Source organism: Triticum urartu, unplaced genomic scaffold (assembly GCF_056163025.1).
Source record: "Triticum urartu cultivar PI428250 unplaced genomic scaffold, HENAU_Tu73 scaffold2, whole genome shotgun sequence".
In the NCBI taxonomy this organism is placed as follows: Eukaryota; Viridiplantae; Streptophyta; class Magnoliopsida; order Poales; family Poaceae; genus Triticum; species Triticum urartu.
The window spans coordinates 2,751,454-2,769,840 of NW_028260368.1; the positions used below are offsets into that span (position 1 = coordinate 2,751,454).

Here is an 18,387-nt window from a genome sequence, read left to right on the forward strand (position 1 = left end):
GTTGCTAAGTGCTACAAGATCTAGTGCACTGGAACTCGTGGTTATGGACCCGAATCCTTTAGTATGGAACATTGTCTTTTCCAAGTAAAAACCCCTAGTATATGAAAGAATGAAAAGGTGCTTTCGTTCTTGTGGAATAAGAAGCCCTCGTACCTTAATGAAAGGAAAATCGTAATTTTTCGTTAGGTATTTGACCAAATAGGATCGTCCAGTTCCTACAGAACCTATCACTAAAATACCCGATAGGGCTAAGCGGAACGAAAAGGGTTTTCCATGAGATGGTAAATGAAAACGATTAGTCCCACACGAGGTTTGGGAATAAGTGATTGTCTGATAATGAGCAAGGAATATACGTCTTTCTGCTAAAGAGGATCTATTAAACTCATAATTCATTAGATCCTTGTTATCAATGCCAACTAGGTATCATAAGTAAATGGATCCCGGTTGTTCAATCCTTTGATAACCAAGGTCATTCTTTGCTAAAGAGAAATGATCACTATGAGTCAGACTCAATAGAAATTGGATCCATTCCAAATAGCGAGAATTAGGATTCTTGATCCCTCTCAATCTCTCTTTCAATTCGAGGATCCAGAGAGGTGTTTTCATAGTCATCTCCGAATATTTGCCATCTCGGAATATTTTCGATTTCATTTTTCTATGATATGTCTTTCTATATGAAAATTGGTTATTTACGATGTACGATGATCCCTGTTAAGCATCCATGGCTGAATGGTTAAAGCGCCCAACTCATAATTGGTAAATTTGCGGGTTCAATTCCTGCTGGATGCACACGAACGGGAACATTCCATAAGTCTATTGGAACTGGCTCTCTATCCATGGAATCTCATCCATCATCCATACATAACGAATTGGTATGGTATATTCATACCATAACATAAGAACAATAAGAACTCGAATTCTTATCGATACTGGAACTCAGAGCATAGGAGGGAAAGTCGATTTATGGATGGAATCAAATACGCAGTATTTACAGAAAAAAGTCTTCGTTTATTGGGAAAGAATCAATATACTTTTAATGTCGAATCGGGATTCACTAAGACAGAAATAAAGCATTGGGTCGAACTCTTCTTTGGTGTTAAGGTGGTAGCTGTGAATAGCCATCGACTACCTGGAAAAGGTAGAAGAATAGGACCTATTCTGGGCCATACAATGCATTACAGACGTATGATCATTACCCTTCAACCGGGTTATTCTATTCCACTTCTAGATAGAGAAAAAAACTAAAGGAGAATACTTAATAATACGGCGAAACATTTATACAAAACACCTATCCCGAGCACACGCAAGGGAACCGTAGACAGGCAAGTGAAATCCAATCCACGAAATAATTTGATCCATGGACGGCACCGTTGTGGTAAAGGTCGTAATTCCAGAGGAATCATTACCGCAAGGCATAGAGGGGGAGGTCATAAGCGCCTATACCGTAAAATAGATTTTCGACGGAATCAAAAAGACATATCTGGTAGAATCGTAACCATAGAATACGACCCTAATCGAAATGCATACATTTGTCTCATACACTATGGGGATGGTGAGAAGAGATATATTTTACATCCCAGAGGGGCTATAATTGGAGATACTATTGTTTCTGGTACAAAAGTTCCTATATCAATGGGAAATGCCCTACCTTTGAGTGCGGTTTGAACTATTGATTTACGTAATTGGAAGTAACCAATTAGGTTTACGACGAAACCTAGAAATCGATCACTGATCCAATTTGACTACCTCTACGGGATAGACCTCAACAGAAAACTGTTGAGTAACGGCAGCAAGTGATTGAGTTCAGTAGTTCCTCATAGAAAATTATTGGCTCTAGAGATATGGTAATATGGAGAAGACAAAATTGTTTGAAGCACGCACAGAACCGGAAGCGCCCCTTGTTTCAAAGAGAGGAGGACGGGTTATTCACATTTAATTTGATGGTCAGAGGCAAATTGAAAGCTAAGCAGTGGTAATTAAGACCCCCGGGGGAAAATAGGGATGTCTCCTACGTTACCCATAATATGTGGAAGTATCGACGTAATTTCATAGAGTCATTCGATCTGAATGCTACATGAAGAACATAAGCCAGATGACGGAACGCAGAGACCTAGGATGTAGAAGATCATAACATGAGCGATTCGGCAGATTTGGATTCCTTTCCTATATATCCACTCATGTGGTACTTCATCATATGATTCATATAAGATCCATCTGTCTAGAGATCGTCATATACATCTAGAAAGCCGTATGCTTTGGAAGAAGCTTGTACAGTTTGGGAAGGGGTTTTTTGAGAGAAAAGAAGAATCTACTTCAACCGATATGCCCTTAGGCACGGCCATGCATAACATAGAAATCACACGTGGAAGGGGTGGGCAATTAGCTAGAGCAGCAGGTGCTGTAGCGAAACTCATTGCAAAAGAGGGTAAATCGGCCACTTTAAGATTACCATCTGGGGAGGTCCGTTTAGTATCCCAAAACTGCTTAGCAACAGTCGGACAAGTGGGTAATGTTGGGGTGAACCAAAAAAGTTTGGGTAGAGCCGGATCTAAGTGTTGGCTAGGTAAACGCCCCGTAGTAAGAGGGGTAGTTATGAACCCTGTGGACCACCCCCATGGGGGCGGTGAAGGGAAAGCTCCCATTGGTAGAAAAAAACCCACAACCCCTTGGGGTTATCCTGCGCTTGGAAGAAGAACTAGGAAAAGGAAAAAATATAGCGATAGTTTTATTCTTCGTCGCCGTAAGTAAATACGTAACTAGGAATATGGAAAATTGCATTTTTGGAATTTGCAATAATGCGATGGGCGAACGACGGGAATTGAACCCGCGCATGGTGGATTCACAATCCACTGCCTTGATCCACTTGGCTACATCCGCCCCTTATCCAGCTAAAGGATTTTTTTCTTTTTTCCATTGATCATTATTCTATTTATTCTGACCTCCGTACTTCGATCGAGATATTGGACATAGAATGCCACTCTTTAAAAAGGAAAAAAGGAGTAATCAGCTGTGACACGAAAAAAAACGAATCCTTTTGTAGCTCATCATTTATTGGCAAAGATAGAAAAGGTCAATATGAAGGAGGAGAAAGAAACAATAGTAACGTGGTCCCGGGCATCTAGCATTCTACCCACAATGGTTGGCCATACAATCGCGATTCATAATGGAAAGGAACATATACCTATTTACATAACAAATCCTATGGTAGGTCGCAAATTGGGGGAATTCGTGCCTACTCGGCATTTCACGAGTTATGAAAATGCAAGAAAGGATACTAAATCTCGTCGTTAACTGAATTCTGAATAGAAAGATTAAGAAGAAAAAAAGATTCAAAATAAAGACAGAAATACCCAATATCTTGCTAGAACAAGATATTGGGTATTTCTGTCTTCAAAAATTCTTATATGTTAGCAGAAAAACCTTATCCATTAATAGATGGAACTTCAACAGCAGCTAAGTCTAGAGGGAAGTTGTGAGCATTACGTTCGTGCATTACTTCCATACCAAGGTTAGCACGGTTGATGATATCAGCCCAAGTATTAATAACGCGACCTTGACTATCAACTACAGATTGGTTGAAATTGAAACCATTTAGGTTGAAAGCCATAGTACTAATACCTAAAGCAGTGAACCAGATTCCTACTACAGGCCAAGCAGCCAAGAAGAAGTGTAAAGAACGAGAGTTGTTGAAACTAGCATATTGGAAGATTAATCGGCCAAAATAACCATGAGCAGCCACAATATTATAAGTTTCTTCCTCTTGACCAAATTTGTAACCCTCATTAGCGGATTCATTTTCAGTAGTTTCCCTGATCAAACTAGAGGTTACCAAGGAACCATGCATAGCACTGAATAGGGAACCGCCGAATACACCAGCTACACCTAACATGTGGAATGGATGCATAAGGATGTTGTGCTCTGCCTGGAATACAATCATAAAGTTGAAAGTACCAGAGATTCCTAAAGGCATACCATCAGAAAAGCTTCCTTGACCAATAGGGTAAATCAAGAAAACAGCAGTAGCAGCTGCAACAGGAGCTGAATATGCAACAGCAATCCAAGGACGCATACCCAGACGGAAACTAAGTTCCCACTCACGACCCATATAACAAGCTACACCAAGTAAGAAGTGTAGAACAATTAGCTCATAAGGACCACCATTGTATAACCACTCATCAACAGATGCAGCTTCCCAAATTGGGTAAAAGTGCAATCCGATCGCCGCAGAAGTAGGGATAATAGCACCAGAGATAATATTGTTTCCATAAAGTAAAGAACCAGAAACAGGCTCACGAATACCATCAATATCTACTGGAGGGGCAGCGATGAAGGCGATAATAAATACAGAAGTTGCGGTCAATAAGGTAGGGATCATCAAAACACCGAACCATCCGATGTAAAGACGATTTTCAGTGCTAGTTATCCAGTTGCAGAAGCGACCCCACAGGCTTGTACTTTCGCGTCTCTCTAAAATTGCAGTCATGGTAAGATCTTGGTTTATTCAAATTGCAAGGACTCCCAAGCACACGTATTAACTAGAATATAGATAATAGAAGGCTTGTTATTTAACAGTATAACATAGACTATATACCAATGTCAACCAAGTCAGCCCAAAGATTAGCTATCCATATAACTAAATTAACCAAACCAATAATTTTGTATTTGTAAATGAAGTGAGTCAAAGTGAAAAACTTTGATGGGTCTTTTCTATATGGGTTGCCCGGGACTCGAACCCGGAACTAGTCGGATGGAGTAGATAATTCTTCCTTGTTACAATAGAGAAAAATCCCTCCCCAAATCGTGCTTGCATTTTTCATTGCACACGACTTTCCCTATGTAGAAATAGCCAATTTCTATTCCAAAGAGGAAGTTCTACTAATTTTTTTAATTAGTAAGTTGATTCACCTACTCTTTATTATAATAAAAAGAACATTTCAGAATGAAAAATAGAAAAGTTTTTTCTTGATCATTTATCAACCCTTTCCTGTTTCTTAATTTCGTCTAATGATTAATTAAGAGGGTTGACCAGGTCATTGATACGTATAATATCCAAATACCAAATACGCTCAGTGTGTGATCCACAGAAAGAAAAAAGAGTTGTTTTGGTGAACATCAAAGAAAAAACTTGCTCTTCTTCCATAAAAAATTCTTCTAAAAATGCCGAACCCAATCGTTGCATAAAAGTTCGTACCGTGCTTTTATGTTTACGAGCTAAAGTTCTAGCACATGAAAGTCGAAGTATATACTTTAGTCGATACAAAGTCCGTTTTTTCGAAGATCCACTATGATAATGAAAAAGATTTCTACATATCCGACCAAATCGATCAAGAATATCCCAATCTGATAAATCTGTCCAAATGGGTTTACTAATAGGATGCCCCGATCCAGTACAAAATTGAGCTTTTGATAAGTATCCTATGAGGAGAGTAGCGGGGACTATGGTATCGAATTTTTTCATTCGAGTATCTATTAGAAATGAATTCTCCAGCATTTGATTCCTTACTAACAAAGAACTTTTTTGTACACTTGAAAGGTACCCCATAAAATCGAAGCAAGAGTTTGCTAATTGGTTTATATGGATTCTTCGCGGCTGAGTCCAAAAACAGAAATAATATTGCCAGAAATTGATAAGGTAGCATTTCCATTTCTTCTTCAAAAAAAAAGTGCCTTTTGATGCAAGAATTGCCTTTCCTTGATATCGAACATAATGCATAAGAGGATCCATAAAGAACCATAGGGTTTTCCGAGAAAAACCAGGGTACATTATCCCAAAATGTTCCATCTTCCTAGAAAAGTGGATTCGTTCCAGAAAAGTTCCAGAAGATGCTAATGGTAAGCAAGAAGATTGTTTACGAAGAAACAACAAAAAAAATTCATATTCTGATACATAAGAGTTATATAGGAATTGAAATAGTCTTTTATTTTCTTTTTGAAAAAAAAAAATGGATTTCATTGAAGTAATAAAACTATTCCAATTCGAATAATAGTTGAGAAAGAATCGCAATAAATGCAAAGATGGAACATCTTGGATACGGTATTGAAGGAGTTGAACCAGGATTTCCAAATGGATAGGATAGGGTATTTCTATATGTGATAGATAATCCAAATGCAAAAATTTGTCTTCTAAAAAGGGAAATATTGAATGAATAGAGCGTAAATTCTGAAACTTTGGTATTTCTTTTTCTTTCAGACAAAAAAATTCCCGTAGCGAGAATGGGATTTCCACAACGATCGCAAACCCTTCAGATAGAATCTGAGAATAAAACTCAGAATAAAAATAATTTTTGTAATCCAATAATCGATCTTGGTTAGGATGATTAACCGAGTTATCCAAAAAATTCTGCTGATACATTCGAATAATTAAACGTTTCACAAGTAGTGAACTAAATTTCTTGTTATTACAACTAACAACTATTTCCACAGGTTCAGAACCATTTAATCCATAATGGTGGGCAAATGCATAAATATATTCCTGAAAGAGAAGTGGGTAGACAAAGTATTGTTGACGAGATTTATGTTTTTCTGAATACCCTTCGAATTTTTCCATTTGTATTTCTACTTGAATCAGAGAGAAGAAGCATTTCTCGGTTTATCGAATGATGATACATAGTGCAATATGGTCAGAACAGGGTGTTGCATTTTTAATACAAACCCTGGAAAGAAAGGGAGTCTAATCCACAGATCTTTTTCTGCTCCTTTTCTACCCAATTAGTTTATGTTTGTTCTAATTAAAAAAAAAGAACAGAACAAGTTTTTTATTTTTGCAGGCCAATCGCTCTTTTGACTTTGGAATACAGCCTCTTTATCAATATACTGCTTCTTTTACACATTCAATCCATAACATCCCTTATTCAATCCATAATCAAGAATAATTAGGATTTCTAAAAAAAAAAAGAAAAAATAAAGGGTCCACTCATAGGAAAACCCAACCTTTCCCCGCATCCGGCACTAATCTATTTTTAACGTCTAATTAGAGCGGGGAATCATTCCAATTAGGAAGTTCAGCTCGTTGCTTTTTATTTTACCAGAATTGGAGCCAGGCTCTATCCATTTATTCATTAGACCCAGAAAATCGTAATTTTGGATTCCATTCAAAAAAGATTGATTTTATTACGACATGCTATTTTTTCCATTCATTACCTTTGAGGATCAGTCGTGGTCTTCTAGACTCTACCAAGAGTCTGGACGAATTTGTTGTTTCATCCAAATGTGTAAAAGATCATAGTCGCACTTAAAAGCCGAGTACTCTACCATTGAGTTAGCAACCCAGATAAAAAAAGGATCTTAGATACGATCGAAATCCAAAAATCAATGGAATTACACCGCGCGCTTCTGTCAAAACATTGAACTAGCAAGACATCAAAAGATTTTTTTTATCGACCATGAAAAACACTCAAATGCCAAAACGAACAGGTCCGGTGAAATTCCACTAAAGTAAAGTTAAAAAAAGAGCGACCCTAATCACGATGGCCAAATTCTCCTTATTTTTAGCGATTTTTATTAACAAAAAATATATATTATAAAAAATATATATTATATTGTATGAGAATACATGCAAGAGGAACACCCTTATCATTTGAGCGAAGTGTAGGCGGAAAAATTGAATATGGAGTGAGGATAAAGAGACCCATCTATCTACAAATTCTATTTGTTCAATAGACCTTTGTCAATGGAAATACAATGGTAAGAAAACAAATTAGATAGAAAAAGTAAATAAAATAGGGGCTTATGTTGGATTGGCACGATATAATATAAATCCAAATAGGATTAAAAAAGAGGTAAATTGTGTCTAAATAATTAGACAACTAGGAATACTAATAATCTTCTCCTATCCTATTTTTTGATTCATTTAGTTCTTCAATTAACTCAAAGTTCTTTCTTTTTCTTTAAAGAATTCTGCCTTCCTTAAAATATCATAAACAGTTCTTGTTGGTTGAGCACCCTTTTCAAGGAAATAGAGAATAGCTGGAACATTTAAACAAGTTTGATTCTTTATCGGATCATAAAAACCTACTTTTTGAAGATCTCTTCCTTCTCTTCGAGATCGAACATCAATTGCAACGATTCGATAGACAGCTTATTGGGATAGATGTAGATAAACAACGCCCCCCCCTAGAAACGTATATGAGGTTTTCTCCTCATACGGCTCGAGAAAATGATTCGAATTTCTGTCGATAATAATAGAAATTAGACTATGACGTGCATTAATTTCCTTACAGAAAAAACAAATTTCATTTATACTCATGACTCAAGTGGGCTAATTTTGCCTGACAAACTTCGAAGGCAAAATCCTTCCAAAATTTTTGAGTCGTCTTTAAACTCTTTTCTTTGTCTCATTTCGAACGAATTGACTTTTATTCCTTATTCTAATCCAACTCTGTTGTTGAGACAATTGAAAATTGTGTTTACTTGTTCTGGAATCCTTTATCTTTGATTTGTGAAATCCTTGGGTTTAGACATTACTTCGGGAATTCCTATTTTTTTCTTTCAAAAGAGTAGCAACATACCCTTTTTTCTTATTTCCTTCGATAAAGCATTTATCTCTTCTATAGAAATCTAATAAGAGGGATTGATTCTGATATACTTTTATTGGACTTTCTTCTTATTTTAACCTTTCGATTTATTTCTATATTAAGGATAGACTGACAAAGTTGGCCTAATTTATTAGTTTTCACTAACCCTAGATTCTTTCCCTTGATAAAAAAAATTCTGTCCTCTCGAGCTCCATCGTGTACTATGTTACTTAAACCCAGCGCAAATTTGGTTCGGAACGAATAGAACAGGCTATGTCGAGCCAAGAGCATTTTCATTACTATGGAAAATGATGGATAGCAAAATCCACAATCGATCATGTCCTTCAAGTCGCACGTTGCTTTCTACCACATCGTTTTAAACGAAGTTTTACCATAACAAACATTCCTCTTTTCATTGCAAAGTGGTATAGAGAATTGATCCAATATGGATGGAATCATGAATAGTCATTGGTTTAGTTTTTTTATACTAATTAAAACTTGCTATCTATGGAGCAATATGGATAAAAGAAAGTAAGTATTTATCCGGGAAGCCTCCGCCAAGATCCAATTTATTTAAACCCATATTAAAATTCTATCATATGAATGAAACATAGTTTGAAAAAGACGACTAAACAAGTTTGCTTAAAACTTATTTATTCTTAAATTTCCACCCTCAACGGATGGCTCGAGATGATCAATCTTGAAGTGAGAAAAGAAGGATTGACTCTTCCTCAATAAATAAACTATCAACCTCCAAAAAAGTTTAATTAATTTAATTACTAGAATTAGAATTCTAGTAGTAATATATTTTTTCAGTACCAAAAACAATTAACTATAATAACTAAATAAACTATTCCAATGAAAAGATTGAAAGTTTTTGGTAGTTATAGAATTCTCGTACTTCTTCAACTCGAATACCAAAAGGAAGAAAAAAATATGACTAAGTGATTTTATAGTAGAGGCATATCCTGAATGTGCTTGATAGATCCCATTTTTTCATGAAAATAAAGATAGTCAATTTGACTGGACTTAAGACTTTATTATGTTTTCTGAGAAAGAATAAGATATCATTATTCTCTTTAATAAACTTTTGTCTCGTACGGAATACTATATGATTTCACCGTTTGTTTCATCAGAAACAATCTGGGACGGAAGGATTCGAACCTCCGAGTAACGGGACCAAAACCCGCTGCCTTACCACTTGGCCACGCCCCATTTCGGGTTTTATGCGACACTAATAAACACTAGTATGTTTATTTGTTATTCGTCAATACCATTTCAATTACATAAAAAAGGAGGGATATTCTCTTGCTAGTATTCTACACATGCGGATAATATAGAATCAAAAAAATGCATTGATCATTACATGGAATTCTATTAAGATATTATATGAAAGTCGAATTTATTCCACTCTCATTTGAGAGTGCGAATACAAGGAGGTATTTTGTGTTTGGGAAAGTCCGAAGAAAAAAGATTTTGAATCTGCCTTTTCCTTCTTTCCCTTAAAAAAATAACTCAAGAAAAATCCAATTATTTACTCTACAAGAATGAAATGCTTGTTATGCCTAATATACTTAGTTTAACCTGTATCTGTTTTAATTCTGTTCTTTATCCTACTAGTTTTTTCTTTGCCAAATTACCCGAAGCTTATGCTATTTTCAATCCAATCGTGGATATTATGCCTGTTATACCTCTATTCTTTTTTCTATTAGCCTTTGTTTGGCAAGCTGCTGTAAGTTTTCGATGAAATCTTTAGTACTCTGTATGCCAAATTGAATGATGTGTTCATTCCAAAAAAATTTTAAAATGGGTAAAAGCCGAGAAGTTTTATATTTTTATATTATGAACCTTCGATTCTAAAATTTAAATTCTTCTACATTGAATGGGTAGCTACAGCAATAAATTTGGATCAGCCTTTCTACTCCCCTGCACCTAGGTTGAGCAGGTACCTAAAGGTACCTACACAATACCTAACCACCTAACCCTATTTTTGCTATTGATAAGAGTGCTTATTATAAAAGAATTCTTGCAATTTTTTTCAAGAATTCTTTTTTGCATTTTTAGGTATAAAAAAAAACCATCCTAGTGGATCCGTGTGGTAAGGAAAAACTGGTAATCTATTCCTTAAAAAAAAATCTTGGAGATTATGTAATGCTTACTCTCAAACTTTTTGTTTATACAGTAGTGATATTCTTTGTTTCACTCTTTATCTTTGGATTCTTATCTAATGACCCAGGACGGAATCCTGGACGCGAGGAGTAAAAATTCAGTTTTTTTTTTTCTTATTGGATTTGTTTCGTACATTTATCTATGAGAAAATCCGGGGGTCAGAATTCTTTCCAATTCGAAAGTCCCAAATGATCCAAGGGAGCGGAAAGAGAGGGATTCGAACCCTCGGTACAAAAAAATTGTACAACGGATTAGCAATCCGCCGCTTTAGTCCACTCAGCCATCTCTCCACGTTCCAAAGCGAAAGGTTTCCGTGATATGATATAGGCAAGAAATAAGAAATAACGGTTGCAAAAAACCCCTTTTTTTTCTTTCAAAAGTCTATAAAAATTATATTGCCAATTCCATTTTAATTATATTCTTTTTTCTTAATGTTAATAAAAAAAGAAGAAAATTCTTGTTTTTTCTTTCTAAAAATCGATATTGGCCGAGAGACAATCAAATAGATTTTCTCTTTAGCGGGCATTTCCATATAGGACTTGTTATAATTATAATAAAACAAGCAGGTTATATAAAAAAAACGCTTTTTTTGTCGATTATTTATCAAGAAAGCAAAAAGGGTTCTTATCAAATCCACCATAAAATTGGAAAGAAGCATAAAGTAAGTAGACCTGACTCCTTTAATGATGCCTCTATCCGCTATTCTGATATATAAATTCGATGTAGATGAAATTGTATAAGCGAATTTTTTTTATTTCCTTAGACTTAGACCGCGCAAGACAAGAATTTTTCGCTATTTACGATTTCATATTCTTGTTACTAGATGTTCTATAGGAATAAGAAGAAATCGCAACTCCTTTGCGCTACACATAAAATTGGATTTCGAAGGTCCATTTTTTTTTTTCAGAATCCTCTATTATTTTAGTTCTTCCACCCATGCAATAGAGAGGGAATGGGAAAAGAAGGGTTACTTTTATTTGCATTTTTCCCTTAAAAGATAGACTTTGAAATAGGAGTCTTGGAATAATGCTGAATTCAAAGGTTTATTTCTTTCTATAGTATAAGAAAAACAATTTATTTCTATTTCTATAGTATAAGAAAAACAAATAAATAGTATAAGAAAAACAAATCGAATCAAATTCATGGATTTACCACGACCTCGGTTGTGACTGTGACTCCATAGATAAAAATGGGAAATTTCTCTCTTCGAGACCATTGAAAAAGGGCATTGAACGAGAAAGAAATCGTCCACAGATAATAAAACTATCATATGCCTTGGAAAGTGATATGAGGTGCTCGGAAATGGTTGAAGTAATTGAATAGGAGGATCACTATGACTATAGCCCTTGGTAGAATTCCTAAAGAAGAAAATGATCTATTTGATACTATGGATGACTGGTTACGAAGGGACCGTTTCGTTTTTGTAGGATGGTCTGGCCTATTGCTCTTTCCTTGTGCTTATTTCGCTTTAGGGGGTTGGTTTACAGGGACAACTTTTGTAACTTCTTGGTATACCCATGGATTGGCTAGTTCCTATTTGGAAGGTTGTAATTTCTTAACCGCAGCAGTTTCTACCCCTGCCAATAGTTTAGCACACTCTTTGTTGCTACTATGGGGGCCCGAAGCACAAGGAGATTTTACTCGTTGGTGTCAATTAGGCGGTCTATGGACTTTTGTAGCTCTCCACGGGGCTTTTGCACTAATAGGTTTCATGTTACGCCAATTTGAACTTGCTCGGTCTGTTCAATTGCGGCCTTATAATGCAATCTCATTCTCTGGTCCAATTGCTGTTTTTGTTTCTGTATTCCTTATTTATCCACTGGGGCAATCTGGTTGGTTCTTTGCGCCGAGTTTTGGCGTAGCAGCGATATTTCGATTCATCCTTTTCTTCCAAGGATTTCATAATTGGACGTTGAACCCATTTCATATGATGGGAGTTGCCGGAGTATTAGGTGCGGCTCTGCTATGCGCTATTCATGGAGCGACCGTAGAAAACACTCTATTTGAGGACGGTGATGGTGCAAATACCTTCCGTGCTTTTAACCCAACTCAAGCTGAAGAAACTTATTCAATGGTCACTGCTAACCGCTTTTGGTCCCAAATCTTTGGTGTTGCTTTTTCCAATAAACGTTGGTTACATTTCTTTATGCTATTTGTACCCGTCACCGGTTTATGGATGAGTGCTATTGGCGTAGTTGGCTTGGCTCTGAACTTACGTGCCTATGACTTTGTTTCCCAGGAAATCCGTGCAGCGGAAGATCCTGAATTTGAGACTTTCTACACCAAAAATATTCTTTTAAACGAGGGTATTCGTGCGTGGATGGCAGCTCAGGATCAGCCTCATGAAAATCTTATATTCCCTGAGGAGGTTCTACCACGTGGAAACGCTCTTTAATGGAACTTTCGTTTTAGCTGGTCGTGACCAAGAAACCACCGGCTTTGCTTGGTGGGCTGGGAATGCCAGACTTATCAATTTGTCCGGTAAACTGCTTGGAGCTCATGTAGCTCATGCCGGATTAATCGTATTCTGGGCCGGAGCAATGAACCTATTTGAAGTGGCCCATTTCGTACCAGAAAAGCCCATGTATGAACAAGGGTTGATTTTACTTCCACACTTAGCTACTCTAGGTTGGGGAGTAGGGCCAGGGGGGGAAGTTCTAGATACTTTTCCGTACTTTGTATCTGGCGTACTTCACCTAATTTCCTCCGCAGTCTTAGGCTTCGGTGGCATTTATCACGCGCTTCTGGGACCCGAGACTCTTGAGGAATCTTTTCCATTCTTTGGTTATGTCTGGAAAGATAGAAATAAAATGACTACAATTTTGGGTATTCACTTAATTTTGTTAGGTCTAGGTGCTTTTCTTCTAGTACTCAAGGCTCTTTATTTTGGCGGTGTATATGATACCTGGGCCCCTGGGGGGGGAGATGTAAGAAAAATTACCAATTTGACCCTTAGTCCCAGTGTTATATTTGGTTATTTACTAAAATCTCCTTTTGGTGGAGAAGGGTGGATTGTTAGTGTAGATGATTTAGAAGATATAATTGGTGGGCATGTATGGTTGGGTTTTATTTGTGTATTTGGCGGAATTTGGCATATTTTAACCAAACCCTTCGCATGGGCTCGCCGTGCATTTGTATGGTCTGGAGAAGCTTACTTGTCTTATAGTTTAGCTGCTTTATCTGTCTTTGGTTTTATCGCTTGTTGTTTTGTATGGTTCAATAATACAGCTTATCCGAGTGAGTTTTATGGACCCACCGGGCCAGAAGCTTCTCAAGCTCAAGCATTTACTTTTCTAGTTAGAGACCAGCGTCTTGGAGCTAATGTGGGATCCGCTCAAGGACCCACAGGTTTAGGTAAATATCTAATGCGTTCCCCAACTGGGGAGGTTATCTTTGGAGGGGAAACTATGCGTTTTTGGGACCTTCGTGCTCCATGGTTAGAACCTCTAAGGGGCCCCAACGGTTTGGACTTGAGTAGGTTGAAAAAAGACATACAACCTTGGCAAGAACGACGCTCAGCAGAATATATGACCCACGCTCCTTTAGGCTCTTTAAATTCCGTGGGTGGCGTAGCTACCGAGATCAATGCAGTTAATTATGTCTCTCCTAGAAGTTGGTTATCAACTTCTCATTTTGTTCTAGGATTCTTCTTTTTTGTGGGCCATTTATGGCATGCAGGAAGAGCCCGAGCTGCTGCAGCAGGTTTTGAAAAGGGAATCGATCGTGATTTGGAACCTGTTCTTTACATGAACCCTCTTAACTAAGATTTTCTTATTTATACCTGTTCTACTTTTTTTCTGTTCTGGCTCGGTTATTCCATCTAGCCGAGCCATTCATTCCTTTTTATGAAAGAAAGATAAGGGACAGAAAAAAAAAATAAATAAAAATGAAAGAAACAAACGTATTCAATAAGCAAAAGGAGAGAGAGGGATTCGAACCCTCGATAGTTCCTAGAACTATACCGGTTTTCAAGACCGGAGCTATCAACCACTCAGCCATCTCTCCACAGCCTAATCCTTATTTTACTCCTACAAATAGAACATAGCCATATAAAAAATAAAAAGATTTATTAGCCTCTAGAAAGATATCAGATACAAGTTCCTTTTCGATATATCTCTGTATACTGTATACACGGATACAGGATCCGCTATACCCGCTTGTGAAATAAAGAGTAAATAATCTCTTCTCACCCCCATATCCAAATAAAAAAGCGGTTTAAGTAATAAATTTGAATTAAAGAGAAGAATCAATGGATTCATGATTAAACCCCTCCTACTTCTTGTATTTTTTTACAATTTTGGTTTAAGTGAGGGATCAAATATGTAGTCAACTTTATTTGATGGTAGCTTGGAGGATTAGAAATATGACTATTGCTTTCCAATTAGCTGTTTTTGCATTAATTGCGACTTCCTCAGTCTTAGTAATTAGTGTACCCCTTGTATTTGCTTCTCCTGATGGTTGGTCAAATAATAAAAATGTTGTATTTTCCGGTACATCATTATGGATTGGACTAGTCTTTCTCGTAGCTATTCTGAATTCTCTCATTTCTTAAATGAAATTTGGTTAATATTTATTAACCCCATAAAAAAGAAATAATAAAGGCCATTTCTTCTAAAAAATTAGAATAGTGAGACGTATTAAAACGCAATTTGCGTTCCGAATTGCTAGCTCTTCTCTTTCAGTATTATGAAATTCCATTCCCATTAGAATATTCATTGACAGATAATAAAAAAAGGAAAACTCTAATATAATAGAAAATGAAATGAAACGGTCGACCCAGACATAGAAGGTCGACCCAGGCGGATATACGCTATAAAATATATACCGTAGCGAGCGTAGTTCAATGGTAAAATATCTCCTTGCCAAGGAGAAGATACGGGTTCGATTCCCGCCGCTCGCCCGCTTAATTTATCAAAGTACTATGATAAAAAGTTTAGTCTAGTTAACTGTTTAACTACTTATATTAAATTAAGTATTAATTAGGTGTTAGTCTAGTGCCGTATCCCTTACTATCTTACCCTTCCTTTGCATCCCACTCAAAAAAAGAGAGGGCGCTCCAGAGGCAGAAATAGAACTCGCCAACAGAGCTCCAAAAATTGGGTATTAACTGAGACAAACAACGGGCAAACTTTTTTTAAAGGGAAGGGAGAGGTAGACTGTCCCTTTCGTTTCATTTTTATTTTCTGCAGGGTAGGGAGAGGCCTTGCGCCTTCTTTTTTTGAAGGCAAGGACTTCGCAAACTGCTCAATTTTGCCCTCTAGGGCCGGGAACTAATGAATAAAAAAGGGTTGGATACGCCCCTCTACCATACATATCTAGAGAAATAGAATAGTCCTTTTATACAGACTGCTAAGTGCGGAGACGGGAATCGAACCCGTGACCTCAAGGTTATGAGCCTCGTGAGCTACCAAACTGCTCTACTCCGCTCTGGAGTACCAGAAACTGGTGGACAAAAAAGGCTTGAATACAAGCCTCTAACATGTCTAGACAAATAGAATACTCCTTTTATACAGAATGGAGCGGGTAGCGGGAATCGAACCCGCATCGTTAGCTTGGAAGGCTAGGGGTTATAGTCGACGTTGGTTGATTATTTTTAACGTCTCTAATTCAAAACCGAACATGAAATTTTGATTTCATTCGGCTCCTTTATGGATATTCTCACCACTTAACATCTATGTCAGCTTTTCTATTTGAATGGAACCAAAGCTCTCCGCTTTCTAGATGATCCTTATAGAGTAGGAGATAGAAATTCTATCTAAATTCATCTAATCTACTTACTTCGTTCCCTAATTTCATTCAAGAGATCCTGAGGAAAAGAATTGGGTTTCCACCGAGCTGAAACAATATGCGGATGGTTCTAGTAAACCAAAACTATCGTTTTTTAGCTATTTGGCTTCCTTATTCCTTATTTTAAGAAGATTTAGTTACGATTGGAAATCAACTTTTTTGTATCTTCATCCATAGATCCTTTACTCATATTTTCAAAATTGGAATACTTAATCCAATGCAAAATTATGCTTCGCGACTCTGTACTCATAATCCTATTTTTATTTTGGATGCAATTTAAATTAGTCTTTGGATACAAATCGCCAGAATGTATATTCTTCCTCAATATGCTATTGAGAGGAAAAGGATTTAATCCTTTATAAGAACTAAAGTTTTCATCGGAATATAAAAATAAAAAACTTAAGGATGCCTTAAGTATATCATTTCAAATTCAGTTATTAATAGAACGAATCACACTTTTACCACTAAACTATACCCGCTACATTGTAGATTATGGTATAAATGGTACCCTTTGTCAAGGATAGCCATTTGACAAGAAGGCTAATTCCCCCTTATTGAATCAGATGGAGAAGGTTCATGACACTGAGCCGTTGGTACTTCTACTTCGATCGCTCGCCTTTACTTTAGGATTTAGATAGCCCCTCTGGTCTGTAAAAAAAATCTTTTCTTACCATGCTAATAGCGCCTGAACCAAATGTATTTATTTTGATTAGGATCCTATTCTACGGTTACGACTACAATAATAATTATTTACTTTGCAAGGACGTAAGTGTGTCAGACTGCTAAATTGTTTTATTATTCCTACAATATAAACTAGGGGATATAGGGGGTAACACTGTCCCTATAAATTCCTTTTTTCCTTTTCTTTTTTGTCCAGAATTGAACAAAAAAGAAATTATGGAAGATGTTTTCTTCCCCCATTAAGTCCGAGCCATAGAGTAAGAGTGAGATGAGTTTTCCAAATTCATCATAGACTTTCCCTATGGCTTGATAGAAGTAAGCAGCAAAGAGTCGTAACTTAAAGAAAAAAACGGACAGGGCCGACAGATTTACCTGATGTAAAGAAGATCCTAAAAGTCTCTGATTAGTCGACTCTCTCCATTTAACACTTTCCTCTCTCTCCTTTTTTCCACTGACTCAATTCTAGTTTATTAGATTCTTGTTTAAAAGAATGCAAAAAGTTCAATAGAACTAAGAACACATAAAAAATAGCATAGAGGATCAAGGCCATTACCAAAAGTTCCTCCCAAGGATCCTATATCCTATTGGGTATCTGTTCCCCGCCTTTTCCCGCTAGGATCGGAAATCTTATATTTTCCATATCCATATACCGTTGAATCCTTGGGGTTCCAGAATCCGCCTATTTTACTAGTCTTCGGAAACGGAAAACCCTGAACCAAGAAGAGTTGGATATGTTATGTAGGGTATGTTTTTTTTTATTAATTTTATTTTGAGCTCTCAAGATATCGATATATACATATACAATCTCTACATAATGTCTCTCTCTCTATCTCTATATATTATATATATAATATGTACATTATGCAGTAGACCCATAATGGGAAATCCAAGTGGCTAATTTTTGAATTAAATAAAAAGCCCTTTTAACTCAGTGGTAGAGTAATGCCATGGTAAGGCATAAGTCATCGGTTCAAATCCGATAAAGGGCTTTTTAAATTAGTGGTAGAGTAATCTCGTGCTAAGACGTAAGTCGTTGGTTCGAATCTGATAGAGTACTTTTCTACTAAATTGATTCACTTTTTTTCTTTGTTTTTGAAACTTTCTCTATATTTTTAGAGAATTTTATGACTTAGTGCGGGATGGATGCATTTTTGGTATGAACACTAAATGAAGCACGGAGAATTAATCTATAACGATCAACTAAAAAAAATCCTAGATGAAAACATAACAGAAAAGT

General features: G+C 36.6%; 4 non-coding genes across 4 annotated transcripts; 1 reads left to right on the forward strand and 3 right to left on the reverse strand.

Annotated features, from left to right (window-relative positions):
- Positions 1-10,884: 10,884 nt before the first annotated feature.
- TRNAS-GCU (transfer RNA serine (anticodon GCU)) lies at positions 10,885-10,972 on the reverse strand. The gene has a single exon. It is a non-coding gene; the product is annotated as a tRNA-Ser (tRNA).
- A 3,627-nt stretch (positions 10,973-14,599) lies between these two features.
- TRNAS-UGA (transfer RNA serine (anticodon UGA)) lies at positions 14,600-14,687 on the reverse strand. Its single transcript has one exon. It is a non-coding gene; the product is annotated as a tRNA-Ser (tRNA).
- Positions 14,688-16,035: 1,348 nt separating this feature from the next.
- Positions 16,036-16,109, reverse strand: TRNAM-CAU (transfer RNA methionine (anticodon CAU)). Its single transcript has one exon. It is a non-coding gene; the product is annotated as a tRNA-Met (tRNA).
- Positions 16,110-18,067: 1,958 nt separating this feature from the next.
- On the forward strand, positions 18,068-18,139 carry TRNAT-GGU (transfer RNA threonine (anticodon GGU)). Its single transcript has one exon. It is a non-coding gene; the product is annotated as a tRNA-Thr (tRNA).
- The last annotated feature ends 248 nt before the right edge of the window (positions 18,140-18,387 follow it).